The sequence below is a fragment of the Lathamus discolor genome, chromosome 5, assembly GCF_037157495.1.
Source record: "Lathamus discolor isolate bLatDis1 chromosome 5, bLatDis1.hap1, whole genome shotgun sequence".
NCBI classification, from domain to species: Eukaryota; Metazoa; Chordata; class Aves; order Psittaciformes; family Psittacidae; genus Lathamus; species Lathamus discolor.
Genome location: NC_088888.1, coordinates 66,137,811 through 66,152,516, shown reverse-complemented (window position 1 = coordinate 66,152,516; position 14,706 = coordinate 66,137,811). Strand labels below are relative to the sequence as shown.

At 41.5% G+C, this 14,706-nt stretch overlaps 1 long non-coding RNA gene across 1 annotated transcript; it reads left to right on the top strand.

The window, feature by feature from the left end:
* Positions 1-3,009: 3,009 nt before the first annotated feature.
* Positions 3,010-14,329, top strand: LOC136014362 (uncharacterized). Its single transcript, XR_010612658.1, has 4 exons — positions 3,010-3,172; positions 4,446-4,587; positions 6,583-6,726; positions 13,617-14,329. It is a non-coding gene; the product is annotated as an uncharacterized LOC136014362 (long non-coding RNA).
* Positions 14,330-14,706: the final 377 nt, after the last annotated feature.

Sequence of the window (14,706 nt, the reverse complement as noted above, 5' to 3'; positions counted from 1 at the left end):
GGAACCCATAGTAAACCATCTATTTAGAGGAGTATCATTCATATACATAGCAGATGGTTTAGTTCACATGGCTTCTGGTAAACTCAAATACAGTTTTATAGTAAATCCCATTGCTTTTAAACATCGTATTTCCACTGCTGCTTCCTATAGATTTCTCATCAGGCATCAATTTATTTGATTCTCTGATACTGCCCTGGTAGGGCAACTGCATTCGTTTTAACTGCTTTGTGTTTTGATGCCCCGTTTTAAAGCTCCTCCACTCCTCTTCCTTTGCTGTAGTAGATATGTCAAGCATGCCCTGACTGATTTAGCTTTGTCTGCCTGTCTAGTCAGAGAGGACTGGAAAATTTACTCTCATGCAGAAACACTGAGTTAATAATGATGAGGTGCTAAAAAAGTTTTGGGTCACATCCAAGTCTATATTTCCGAAAATGAGACCCAAGGCAAGACCTACAGACTCAGAAAAATACAAAATTCAGATTCACTTTTTAACCTCACAAGCATTTTTGTCTTCATTTCAAAGGAAACTCGGTTCAGTTACACACATGGAACTTCAACAATTTGAGGATGTAATCCTGTAATTCTTTGTCAGGCAAATCTCCCATTGACTCAGTGATTTCAAAGGCACTGGTGCCTGTGTATGAATGGCAGGATATGCTGCAAATTTATGACCTTGGAGAGCTCTGCTGTGTCCTACTTTCACATTTATTTTATTTTTTTTTTTAATTCACATTATGGGAACATCATGGGAAAAAGATCCTGGCCTCGAGTCATACAACTGGAGCTCTGCCACCCATTTCCGTGGAGCTGGGCTTCCACCCATTCTGCTTTTCACTAGACAAACAAGCAGTGGTACCTCTGGAGCCTCGAAACAGCACCCAAATATCACCAGACAGCAGGTGATTGATTTTAAACAAATACACAAAACTGTTTTTCAGAAGGTGGTGAATCATAATGGCACCATGACAAGAAATTTCACTGCAGAAAAGATCTCGCAGCGCAGTGACTAGCTTTTGACTAACAGATTGCTTATGGCTCATGTGCTAACTTCCTTATCCTCCCAGCTTCCTTCTTAATATGAACTGTCTTGATAGAAGGTGAAGGATAAGATGGATTAATAGAATAGAATTTTCTCTACACTTAAATCATGTACAAAGTATGATCTATGGCTCAGTTGGTGTCATAAAATAGTGATGTGATATCATTGCCTTGACATTATCTCTCTTGCTACCCTTGAACTCTAGAGACTTAATGGCCTGCAAATAAATGGTATTTAAACAAACCATTTTTCAAATGATCTTGTGGAACCTATTTAATCATTACCAGGAATAAATGGTCATTCCTAAGAGCTGGATTTTCCTGACTGCACAAGCGATAGTCAGTGTACTCAATCCCTAGAGATCAGAACTTGGTTTAACAACTTTTTTGAGTGCAACTCATCATTTAACCTATTTGAAAAATGATGTTTCAGATTTACCAGCCTCTAATCACAGCTTTATTATCAGGAGCATTCTGCAAACTGCTGAGCTTAAAATCTGAGCTTCTACCAGTTAAATGTACATCTTCTCATATTTTTCTTTTCTTTCTCTCTCTATACATAATATATGGATATATATCTCCATAGCCTTAAATTTCATAATTTATATATAAGGGCCAACAAGAGCATAACTTAATCCAGGATTGGGACTGATTTCAGTGATGGATAATTCACGACACTTCATGTGCTGGCAATAAGATTCCCCATTCTTTATCCAAATATGCAATTAGTCATTGTGGTTACTGTAAAAACAGAGTGACTCTGAGAACATGCATCTGCTTAGACAGAAAGAAAAAAAGTCCCAAGAAACTGAAAATACTTCCTTTCTCGTGTAATTTCACTGGTGTAGCAACACCAAAGTTCTCTGAGCATGAGTTTCTGCCTTTAACTATGTCCATGGAGTGCAGCAGTGAGTGCCACATGTCAGCCCTCTGACGAGTATAACAATAGTTCCCACCTATTCTCATTTTTCCACTTTATGTTTAAGCCTATTTCAGCTTTATGCCTTACGCCATCATTCATCTGAATGGGTATTTGTGGACCTTAAACACTGGCATTGAAGTGTGAGATGTAGCAAACTGGGAAGTTAGATAGATCACTGCAGACAGAAAGAAAAAAAGCTGTTATCTAACAAAATCCAGGGCTCCATATGTTGTCTTGCAGGTGTCCTTTTATGTTCTCAAGCTGAGTACTTAATGGCTCTACTTTCTGCATAAGCACTGTCAGATTTTCTTTGCCTGTTTTTATCGTCATGTCCACCATTCCACAAAAGTATTTTCTGCCAGTGAAGTGCTCCTCATGCCAGTCGGAAGTGAGATTTTGGGCTTGTTCAGCCTGGAGAAGAGAAGGCTCCAGGGAGACCCCAGAGCAGCTTCCAGTGCCTAAAGCAGGCCTACAAGAAATCTGCAGATAGACTTTTACAAGGGCATGTAAGGACAAGGGGGAATGGCTTTAAACTGAAAGATGGGAGATTTAGATTAGATGTAAGGAAGAAGTTCTTCCCTGCGAGGGTGGTGAGACACTGGCACAGGGTGCCCAGAGAAGTTGTGGCTTTCCCATCCCTGATAGTGTTCGAGGCCAGGACGAGGCTTTGAGCAACCTGGTCTAGTGGAAGGTGTCCCTGCCCGTGGCAGGCGGTTGAAACTGGATGAGCTTTAAGGTCCCTTCCAACCCAAACCATTCTGTGATCCTATGATTCTGATTATATGATTCCTCCATCCTGAAACATTTTCCAACAGGCAGAGAGACAAGATACTCATCTTCCTTGGCATCTAGACCCAATGTCACTGCCATTTTAAGGCCAGCGGAACAGCCCCAGTTCAAGCGGTCTGGGTGAGTTTCTTCCCCGCCGAACACGACCTCTCCTGAAGTCAGCAGTGTTCGCTTCAGCCTTCGGCGCTGCTGCAGTTCCGCTGGGCTGTCGCTAGTTGGGGCTCGGGGCAAAGGGACGAGCCCGGCCCCGGTAGCCGGTCCCGAGGAGCCGGAGCCCGGTCGTCGCGCCAGAGAGCAGCCCGTGGCCGGTGCTGCTGCCCCGGCCACGGCCGAGGAAAGGGGCTGCCGCTTCCGGAAAGGCTCCGTGGTCCTCCCGCTAAAACAAAAGCAAACACAGGAGCCATCACCATCCCGGTTTTGCAGGTAAGAAGTAAAATGTCCCTGAATGAAGCATCTTTCACAAGGGCTAGATAGATCATCTGCTCATCCTTTGTTTTAGTACCTACCATCTTTAGAGAGATCCTAAATTCTGCGCGTGATTTCAAGGATGTGTGTGATGTCGTTGGCTTCACTAGGACAGCTCGCATTACAGCACCTCCTAAAATGTGCTGCCCTTGACTTGGTTTTCTGAATGTAGCGGTTGTTTCACATTCAAGGAGATGGCTTTGCCAGCCCTGAAGAGGAAACCTAAAATAGAATAAACTGCAGTATCTAAGGTTCTGGGCAAAGTTTCAGTTTTAATCCTAAATAGCCCTAAATCCATTCTTAGTAAGATGTGAATCATCATGTTTATAGTCAGAGCTACAGAGATAAAACTCGGCACAGTCTGTAAAAACAATTCTGTATTAAAATGTGAAACTGCAGTTCCTCTTTAAGTCCTAAAACCTGATACCTGATACTAAAGCCCTCTTAACACAAGTGCCAACTGTCTGTTCAGACAGGAAAACCTGCCACAGGGCTGGTCTCCCTTTTCCAGACTCTGAAAAAGAAAATAATAGAAGACTTTCCATGGTCAGAAGCATTCAAGCTACAGAACAGATTTTCTTTCCTATTAGTGGTTTGGGGTTTTTGTTGGTTTGCTGGGTTATTTTTTTTCCAGGTTTGTTTGTTCTGTCCCCTCCTCACAGCCCACGTTCCTCTGGTACAACTGATAAACAATGTCTTTTATTGCTATAGGCAGCCAGTCCTGCCTAATACAATAGCAGGCAAGGCTTGGCGGGACTGGAGAGTGCAGGTGTTTGGTGTATTGTGGTCATCCAAACCAGATGCTGAGGAGATGGAGCACCTGTTTCCCTTCTTTTCCGCACTGGAGAATACAGCACTATGCAGGCTACAGAAACAGCCTGAAATTAATAGCGCTGCTGCTGCAGTTTTCCCTTGACAGGGTAACAGAGATGTACCATCTACGGCTTTTGCAAGCACTCCTCTGAGTGCTCAGACACATGTGCTTGATTTTGGGTTTTGTTCCAGACCAACAGAAGGCAGTCAGAGATGGGGCTCTAACTGCATTTCTCCCCAGGTTATTTTATTCATCACTGATTGTGCCCTGGCTTAAAAAAAAAAAAAAAAAAAAAAAAAAGAAAAGAAAAGAAAAAAGAAAAAAATTTAAAAATTAAAAAATTTGTTTTTTAAAGGCTCGACAGCAAAGTTAGACCAGAAAAGTAATGTGTATGTAATATCTTCGGTTTTTTTACAGGTCCTACAAATGTTTCTTTTGGATGTAGGAATGCAATTACAATGCTGTGTTCAGGATAGTTGACTCGTTGCTACTGCCTCTGCAGGCTATGGAAAGCCCTCTACTGATGTGCAAGGAGCACGGATCCTACCTATACTGAAAGGTGGTAGTAATCCTACAAGAAAGGTCCCCCGAATGTCAACCCTAAGAAAGATCTCCTTTCTCTGTCTGACATTCCCCGTGGCTTGCATAGCTGGGTGGCAGGAGCTTAGCTGGGAGCTCAAGGCTCCAGCAATGTGTCATGTAATGAGCCCTCCCTGGCCTCAGTCCACCTCTGTCTGCCCCTTCCCACCTCCCGCTCCCAGAAGCAGCACCCTTCAGAAAGGGAAGAAGAACAAGCGTTGGGCTGCAGCTTTTGTGGGTCCAGGTGGGTGGCAAGTCATGTGGAAAGGACTGATTTTTCGCAGTGTGGAGGACGGTGCCTCACGCAGCAGCTATAACCCCCGTTCGTGCTGTGCACTCTAGTCAGGCTTTAAATGAAGAAAAGGAAGAGGTTTTAGCCAATGGAGAAAGTGCTTTATAGCAATGTCTTAAAAAAAAAAAAAAATCTTTAAGGAAATATGAATGGGTAGCAACATTTTCCAGTTTCGGGCCACAGAAATATTTGTGCTAAGAAAAGGCAAGTATTTGGACACACCCTCCACCCCCCACCCCCCTACCCCTACCCCCCAAACTGCCAGAAAAGTAAAATTTGAGAAACTTTGCAGAATTGTATTTTAGGCCATGTCGTTTTTAGAAATGGAGCTCTAGCTCCTACAACTAAAAAAAGAAACTGAAATCAAATACTGTCTCTTTAGTTTTACCACCTAAATCACACTAAAGAAGATTCCACAGAGAAAAGAGGCTCATGATGCTATGGTAATATGGTAAAATGTAGATGCCTTGCTTGAAGAGGTCCAGCTCTTCAGCAATTCAAGTAACTCTTCCAACACTTTAATTTCACAAGGATTTGACTGAGAGTGTGAAAGGCACAGAGGCAACATCTCAGCTGCATCTCTCCATGTGTGCCCACCTTAGAGCATTGCCGAAATTGCTCCTGGCTTCCTCAGTCCTTAGCCAAAGCCACCTGGGATTTTTTCCTTAACTCCTTGCAATTCACTGTGCAGACAGACTTTAAATGAGAATTTGTCGTTGCAATCACTTGGTGTCATGAAGCTCTTTTTCTTGTTTCTCATGGACATGGTACACTTCTTTGTTTGGGCCATTTAGAGCTACATGATGAATTCCACCACTCCCAGGTACTTTATTTTTATGGCTCCTGATGTAGCCTTAGTTTAGCCCTCAATAGTCCCTGCACTGCAGCAAAGACAAAACTTGCCTGAGGTAAGAGCAGCTATATTCAATTCCCTCTCCTCTTCCTGCTCCTCCTCCCTACCCTAAACAGACAGCATTCATGAGCCAGAAACCATTCTGAATCAGGAAAAAGGGAATTTTGGCAACCAGTGTCATATTTCTGTAAGGAATCAAAAATGAAATCAAGGGGAGAAAAAAATATTACAAAGAAGCTGCTTAATCTGGAATCACTAAAGAGAGGGAAATTACCTGCACTGAGAGACAGGCAAAAAAGAAGGGTAAATTGGAAGACAGATATGCTGGGCAGGCTTCAAGGTCTACAAAAGATTGGTTGTCTCTTTTGGGGTTTACACTCTTTGTCTAATTAGACTAATAGAGGTAGAATAGAACTGGGGGAGATTAAACCCCACGATAAACAAGGCATCTTTTATTTGATATTATTGGAACTGGTTTCACTTATCTTCAGAAATCTTTCTTTTTGTGCTCCTTAATTTGTCCTTGAAGTCCTGTATCTAATCATTAGTTGAGCAACCAATAATCCTCCCCCAGCCCCTCCACCCCTTTTTATGGCCAACTTTAATCTTTCAACTCAGTGAAAAACATGTTTCCCCTATCATAACTAGTTTAACAAAAATTCCCTTTTAAGTTTAGATTGCACAGATACAATGGCTTTCCTGCAGCTTCATGCTGGAGAAAGGAATTTACATTAGAAAAAAAAAGAGAGATTTATGATAGCATTGTATTTCCATTTGAATATGGAGAGTTAATAACATGCATATGGTTTTTTTATTATTATTATTTTAAGGTTTAAGCTATGCCATAGGCAAAAGGAAACCTGGAAACTGTGGGACTGGCAGGGCTCAATGAACAACCTAATCTGGATTTCATTCACAAACAGCAGCTCATACACAGAGAAAGGGCTGGTGTGTTTCACCAAATCGGAACTGGAGTAAGTGCCAGGATTTCCTGATTTGTTTACATTTCTCAAAAAACTTTTTTCCCCTGGATGAGGCTAGAATTAGACTTCCTTTTCCACTTTTGGCCCTTTCCAAACTATTCTTGCTTGACATATTCTCTCCTTTTCCCTGTATTCTCCTTTGTTCCAGTCTCAGCTGGCTCTTTTGTCTTGGAAAACAGAAAAGGCAATGAAAGATGTCAGTCTATGATAATAATGATAATGTAGCCAGGTTTGCATGACAGCAAAACAATGCTGCAGGCTTTTCCAACACCCTTGGATCTACCATTCTTCTTACAATGGTTTAGGGCGGTCGAGTGGGATCTCTCTGGGGCCACAGGCTAGAACAATAGTGTCATAAGGTAAAGGAGATAAAAACATCAAAATGAAACAGGCTAACCCAAACTTTCTCTATGAGGCCTATCACTGAGTTAATCAGAAGGCAGAGGGGGGCAATTACATGTAACTACATCACCTTTTCATCAGCTGACTGGGTTCTCTGAGCCTCTGAAAACATTGTTTTCTCTACCAGTCCTTTTTCACTTTCACTAATTTTACTGTACTTTGCCCATTGTCTGCAACCTCAGTGCAATCACTGCAGAAACCTGTTTGGGAGACCTTCTCTGTGCCTTTGTTTATAGCCTTTGATCATCCCACAGAAAGAAAAACACTGTAGCTTGGACCTAAGCCATTGTTTTCTTAACATGACAAGACCGCCAGCCTGCAATCAGTGTTTGGTGCGCACGTATGAAAGGGCTGATAGGGACTTAAAAAATTATGAGAAGACTAGCAGAAAGATTGAGAGCTTGGTCTTCTTGCTGAGTTGCAGTGAGGATTTACCTGATGTAGCTGCTTTGACACTGCAGAGCAGCAGCCTGAATAATTGTTTTGTAGTAGCAGCCTTACAGCACCACAAAGTTATTCTTGTCGGGATGGCAGGTCCTTTTTGCCCCAGTGCCTTAACTCTTGCCATCAAGTGAGAGCCCTGTGAATGGTTCACACTGAAACTGGATGAGGCAGCAAGGAGGGTCTGCCCCAGGCACGGACATCCAGTGAAGGGGCAAAGCGCTCACAGTGAGGAGAGGCAGAGGTGAAAGACTGCTTTTCTGCATTTCAAACAAGTGTTGTCAGCCAGGTTTTTAGCTGACATTGCTCCCAGTGACATCAATGATCATTTACACCCACTGATGAATATGCGTCTGGGAGAACAGGGAGATAGGGTAAAGGTGCTGAAGAGTTAGTCAAATAGGAAAAGGAAGCGAGGGGGAGAAAAATGGAGGTAAAAGAGGAAGGGAAGGAGAGACGTGATCGTGGGACTCAGGAAACACGAGCTGCAATGTACGGCTGTGAGAAAATGATTAGACGAGATTGCATCAGACTGGACACCAATTTCACAATTTCTGCAGCACCTTTTTAAGATCCCACAGTGAGATACTGAGCAGAATGTGTGTGGCTGGATATCTGGAACAAGTCCAAGCAAGAGGCCAAATGCAATCAGTCATCTGTGTTTTGCTGGTGTTCTGTACTAATGTTTCCTGTGCAGTCATTGCAATATATGTCTGCCTTGGTTGTTCTGAATTCTGGTTTTCCCCTTTCAGTATTTGTATCATATTTAGTTGCTTACACAGTGTATAAGCCTGCATTTCTACCACATTGCTTAGTTTGGGTGCCAGAAATCAGTGTTCCAGCAGTACTCTCTGGGTGGAGGGATGAAAGAGAGTGAGGTGGGGAAAGCCACACGAAGGGGAAAGAACTGACTTCTAAAAGGGGGAGTAAGATGCTATAAGGGCTTATAGTAAACACCTTTGTACATTAAATTACTAGTCTTGCATTAGGAGATTTCTGTAGAGAAGCAAGAGGTCCAGAAGCAGTTTTGATTACATGATTGATTTAGCTGATCTCCTTAGGGCTACTCCTGAGAGTAAGGTGAGCAGGAAATGCGTTGATGTCAGCAGGCAGCCTGCGCTAGAAACTCACACCTACCCTTTCTGCTTCATCAGTCATCTGAGCCCACAGTTTCACTCTTAGGTTTTGGTGGTGCATTTTTAGATTTCCAGTTACAGCCTGCATGAAAACCACTCATAGTCTACACCTGAACAGTTACTGCCATTTAATTTGATGAGAACCATAAAGGAAGCATTCTTCCAGGAGAAAGAGTAGAGGAAGAGACAAATGTATTTCTAGTGCTTTCCAATAATTATGATTCATGACTTGTGCCAGTTACAGTTCTGTTCTTGCTGACGAGTGTCAGTAAGAAAGTCTTACTTTAAAAAAAAAAACACTTCTGCTTTTCTTTTTTTGCATTACTGATAGCTAATACAGATGAAACCACAAACCTGAAAAGTTCAGACTTCACCAAATGTAAGTCATGCATCATTTGGAGTAACGCAGTACTTGATGGTAATTGGCATTTAATTTGGATGTTCCTTTTTCTTTTTCTCACAGTCCCAAGTAAATTTTCATTTTCATTTTTCATACTATTCCTTATGTGGTAAAGACCATGGTATGATTGTTTGAGCGTAAAGTTAAGATACTACTTCCTGAAATAGTAACTCATAAGAGAGGTCATACTAAGGAGCCTGTATAGTTGACCTAACTCACCTCCTTGGCCCACACAGACTTCTGGTGACACTTCATAAAGCCAGTTACATTTGAGTTATTTAGTTTCATTAAAGCAGCTGTTTTCCATGCTCCCACATCATACCTCCAGGAAAAGAGAAGCTGAAAACTACACATGCAGGTTGATGCCACCCTTTTTCTCTCCCTGCCCAAGGATGTGAGCTGATGATCTCCATGCCATTCTGCTGTGGCCCTCTCATGCTGAGAGTATTGTGAGTCCTCCCAGCAGTGTCACACACTGCACCACAGTGAATGATCTAGCTCAGGCAATAGGATGTCTCTGGAAGCTTATGAAGTCCATCCAGTAGAGAAATGGCAGTAGCCAAAGAAACAGTGTAGGATGCTTCCAGAGGTATCTGTCCTCTGTAGGAATGAGCTGCTCGCAAAAAGCAAGATTAAATTTATAGTCAACAGGATGCAGCTGCTAACGCAAGATGTTATTTGCAATTAGCTAACCATATCTGCAGTGCAGCCTGCAAGTCCATGGCACAGATGTGCAATAGGTAAGGGAGATGGACATTCCTGGGTAGGGTGGGAGGGAAGGTGATACTGAGCATTGGCTTGAAACTTTTGGTAGAGATCAGCCAAGAACTCAGACTCTGGATCCAGAAACACCCTCTTAAACTGGAACTAAAACCATACTTGAAAGCACAAGTTAGATTTTACTGTCCTCAGAGTGTGGTATAAGACACATGCTTGACAGGAGAAGTCTCAATGTTCCTCACAGAAATAGGGAATTCCCTTTCTGGTACAGCTGTAAGAAACAACATAACCTTTTCATCTTTACAGTTACAAGAAACAGCATCATTAAAAAGAAAAAAATTGAAGTAAGGAAGAATGCAATAGTTTCAAAGACATTTGTGACAATTCCTGATCAAGGTCCAAGGCATAGTTCTTTTGATTCTCCTGATGGAATTCATATTTCTTTGTGAACATGCAGAGTTTGTATAAAATGACAGTCTTTTTCCAGCAATATTCTCCTCCCCACCCTACACCCTTGAGTTTTTCTTTGTCCTTTTGTGATTACAGTGGAAACAGGACACAACTGATAGAGATGAAAGATGTGGAACTTTCACAAAACCCCACTTTTTTATTAACTTCTTCTTTTTAAAATGGAAAGACCATGATGGGGCAAACCAAATCCATCTAGCCCAGTAGCCTTTCTTTAACACTAGCCAGCTGAGGCTGGCTAAGTAAAGAACAGAAGGAAACAGGCAAACTCAAATGTCCCTTCCATGCCAGCAATCAAGAGTTTGGAGAATTTGTGAGGCAGAGGTCGCATCTGGGCTATTGTTTTTGATGTCCATCAATGGACCTATTCTTTGCAAAACTTTGTATTCCTATTATGAATCCATTTATATCTCTTGGCTTCCACAACATCCTGTGACAGTGAATTAATTATGCATTGGGTGAAAAAATTGCTTGCTTTCTTTTGCAAACACTGTACCTCATAATTTCAACCCAGTGTACCTTCTTGTATGGTAAGAAATAGTGAATAAATGGTGCCTATTCACCTATGGTGCCTATTCACTTTTCTTATATCAGTCAATATAGCAGATTAGCTGTATTAGTAACCTCATTTACCAGCTGAGGAGCTATAATTCTTCTACTGATTTCGTACCTTTCATTGCATTTGTCAACCTTTTGTCTGCATCTTGTCCTCTGTATCTTCTAGCAGTGGGGTGAGCAGAACTGTAGTGGAAACAGTCTTGGAGCATCTGATGTCAAATTACATACACTTTAAGTTTCCCCAGATGCCAGGATCCATTTGTTGAAATGGAGTAGAGAAAATTTTAAAACCTGAAGTTTCTGTATATCTGTTTCTACAGCATACTGCTTTTGGGACCATCTCTGGGTTTTGTTTCTGTTTAGGTGTTTTTATTAGGGAGAGTGATTCACGATTTTGGGGGTCAGCAACAGTTTATGTATGTGCTTCTCAGCACTGCCTTTGTTTTCTGGCTCCTCTCTTTTTCTCACACTTCTGGCAACATGATATCCAAGTGAAATCAATCATAAATGTAACATATCCCAAATTTTGGTGTTATACTGCACTCATCTCTAAGAAAAGCTGTCTCTATTGACAGTTGTGTAGCATGCTTATGTTTTTGATCCGAGCCGACAAAACCCATTCAAAGATAAAGACATCAATTAATTAAGCAGTTGTTGAGATCAGAAATCTGACACCCATATGGTGACAAATTAGTGCCTGAAAGCAGTTTACTGCCAAGAGAAGCACATGCATCTGTTGTAGGAGATTAAAATGAAGTATCTATTAATTACTATGAGTTTCTTGGTTGACTTCAGAATTATATTGCTGAACTGATTCTCTTTGTGTTATTCATCTTTAATGTCATCACTTGTAAATAAAGACTTGCTTCAAAAATATCAAGTTCCAAGCAAATGCTAAGTACTCTCTAAAAAACAAGCAAAGGAAATTCAGCTGTGAAGAGATGCCACAAAGCATGTGCTATGTTTTTTTCCATTGCTAGGAACTACATAAAACCAGATGTATACAGGAGAGAAATGTTGCCTGATATAACAATGAGTAATAAAGAGTATCTCACAATCATAGGATGCATGACACAATAATGAATTGTATATTACACGCTTAAAAAACACAGTTAAAACTGTCGATTTCTTTCCAGTGGAAGTTCATTGGCAGAATTGTGATACAACAGAAATTCCACTTCAGGTCTTTCATGCTATTTTCCTGTTTTCATGCACTCACAAATAAGAAAAAGTGCAGATGTTAGAAGCACACACACTGTCTCTCTCTGTATCCAAGGAAATAATTGTTTCAAAATAGACAGTTATCCGGTTATCACTGGCTTATTTTTAACATCCTAAAGTCAAAACTGCATCTGCTTGGTTAATACTGAATCCCAAGTCAGACGTGTCTGTCTCAGTCAGGCCTCTTTAATGCAGAAGGAAATATTCCTGCTAACTCAAATGGTGACATTCTTTCTTCTGAACCAATGACTATGTATTATTTATATGAGGGTATATATTCTGTTTCTTTAAACACGTAGCAGGAAACCAGGCAGGATGGGGATGGAGAAAGAGTCTACACGAGTGACTCTACAGTGAGGAGAGAGCGAGTGAGCACATGCACATGCGCTTTTTAAGGAAAAACTCTTCTCCTTGTTTTAATATATACACTCGCTGCCAAGACTGGGGAGCACACTTGTATTTTGTGGGTGCAATGCAAGTGGGGAATGCACTTCTGAATATAAAAGTCTTCTCTCACTTACCTAAGACTCAGCCTAAATAACTCTCACCTCACCTTTCTACCTGCTACCAGACAAAATATGTAGAAAAACTTATTTGGAGGTTATCAGCAAAATGACTGCTTTAGAAAGTGTGTCTCCTTGTCACTTGATCTGGTGGAGATCATCTGCACATGCTGTGTAGGAGTGCTAATAAACGGCTGCCTGAAGTACCCTGCCTCTGGGGCAAAACCGTAGCTTTCTGGTCATTTCCTTAGAGAAAACAGGAAGTAAGCTACTTAACACCAACAAAATCCTCCACTTTTAGTGTAGGCAGATCAATAAATCTTCAAAACACTGATATCAAAGACTAGAAAAAATCTAAAGAACTTTGTAGACATTCTGGTCTCTCGCACACAGAGAATGATTGATGACACTTTTTTCTAATAGTCGGCTCATAATCTAAATTAACAGATTTAAAGAAATCAATATTTCATGGGAATAGCTATCACGCTTCCCACTGGCTTTCCTCCAAAAGGGAAACTGAAACAGACAGCAAGATTATCAGGCACATAATTTTAAAAGTCTCTTTTGGGGATGTAAATATTTTGTTAAAGTTTTCTGGTTTATTAATCCTTTTTTTTTTCTTCTGAAGTTTTTCTTATTTAAATCCTTAATGAAAGCCATCCTCTTCTCATGTAGGGAAGCATCCACACAGCACCTATGGAGTCCCCAAGTAAGATAGATATTCTAGGTGCAATGTGGGATGGTACCCTTCTGCTTTGTCTTCTTTATATATTTCCAGGAATATGTCATTTGGGCTGAAGAATAAAAGGAAACACACAAAAATAATGCCCTGATTAAGATATGTGCCAACATCAGGCTGCCGCTGACAAATAAAGTCTTGCAAAAAAATGATTTTATAATTTTCATTCATCAGCTCTTTTCTATCAACACTGGAAACTTACCGTCTCAGTTTAAAAACAAACACCATTACTCTAATCTTACCTTTTCTTGTTATGTGATGCCAATAATAATTATTTTTATGTCAATGTTTAGGCTGATTTTGATCACTGTTCCTGCCTTCTGAAGTGTCATAGATCCCCCACGATCCGTTAGAAGCTGGAGGAAGAAGGCAAGTCCTTAAAACTGTGCCACTGACGTGAAGAAAGCCAGGGGATGAGCTCTTTCATCTGATGGTTCCCCTTGCCCAGACCCAAGCCCAGCCATCTCCCTCCAACACTTCTTGGAAACTCCTCTCCTGCTGATAGATCCTCTGAATACACCAAAAGGCAGATAAATTAAATGGAGTAAAAATGGGCAAATGTCTGAACACTAACTCCCAAGACTGAATTATCTCCTCATCCCAATCCCTTATTCATCCTCTTCTAAGTCCTCCACACCAGCTGGAGTCATGCTGGAGAGCAGTCATACTCTCCCCAAAAAGGATTCTTTCGTTCAGGCTTTGACAGACAGCCCTGTGGCTGCCTCCTGAAGGCTTTATCTCTTACTATGGCATCTGCAGCTGGCCAAGCACAGGCCGTTGGCAGAGGCAGACTCTTTGGGGCTGCAGAGCAGCCTGGCAGTGCCTCGGGGAGCACTGAAGGTTGTCAGATGGCTGGGGGAGGCTCTTGCAGCTTTGGCTGCTCACAGGTCTCTCTCAGTTCTCTGCCAGGATGATTCTATGCCAGGAGGGCCTGGAACAGCTCATGGCTGGGAAGGCAACATGGGGCTTCATATGACAGAAGTATCATCTCCTCCTCAGATGTTCTCATCTGCACTTCTTAAAAGGTGCAGTGTGGAGTTTCTCCCTAACTCTGATTGTCTTTGAAGACTCATATACATTTTTGTTTATTTGAGAGCTGATTTACTTTGACCAGAACAGGGAAGAAAGCAAAATTTTCACAACACAGTGGGAAAAGTTCAGGAAATGCTGCAGGCTTTGGTGTACGTAGGTGGTATGACAAAACAATCCACGTTATAGAGTCATTTGGGTAATAAATACCTGTTCTATCCAGATACTTATAGATAAATGATACGTGATGCAAATACTCATCATCCTCGTCGGCATCTAGTAGCATCAGATGCTCCAGTCAGAGTTGTCGAGCTGCATCCATGTGATTTTATGAACATGCAAATGACCATCTTG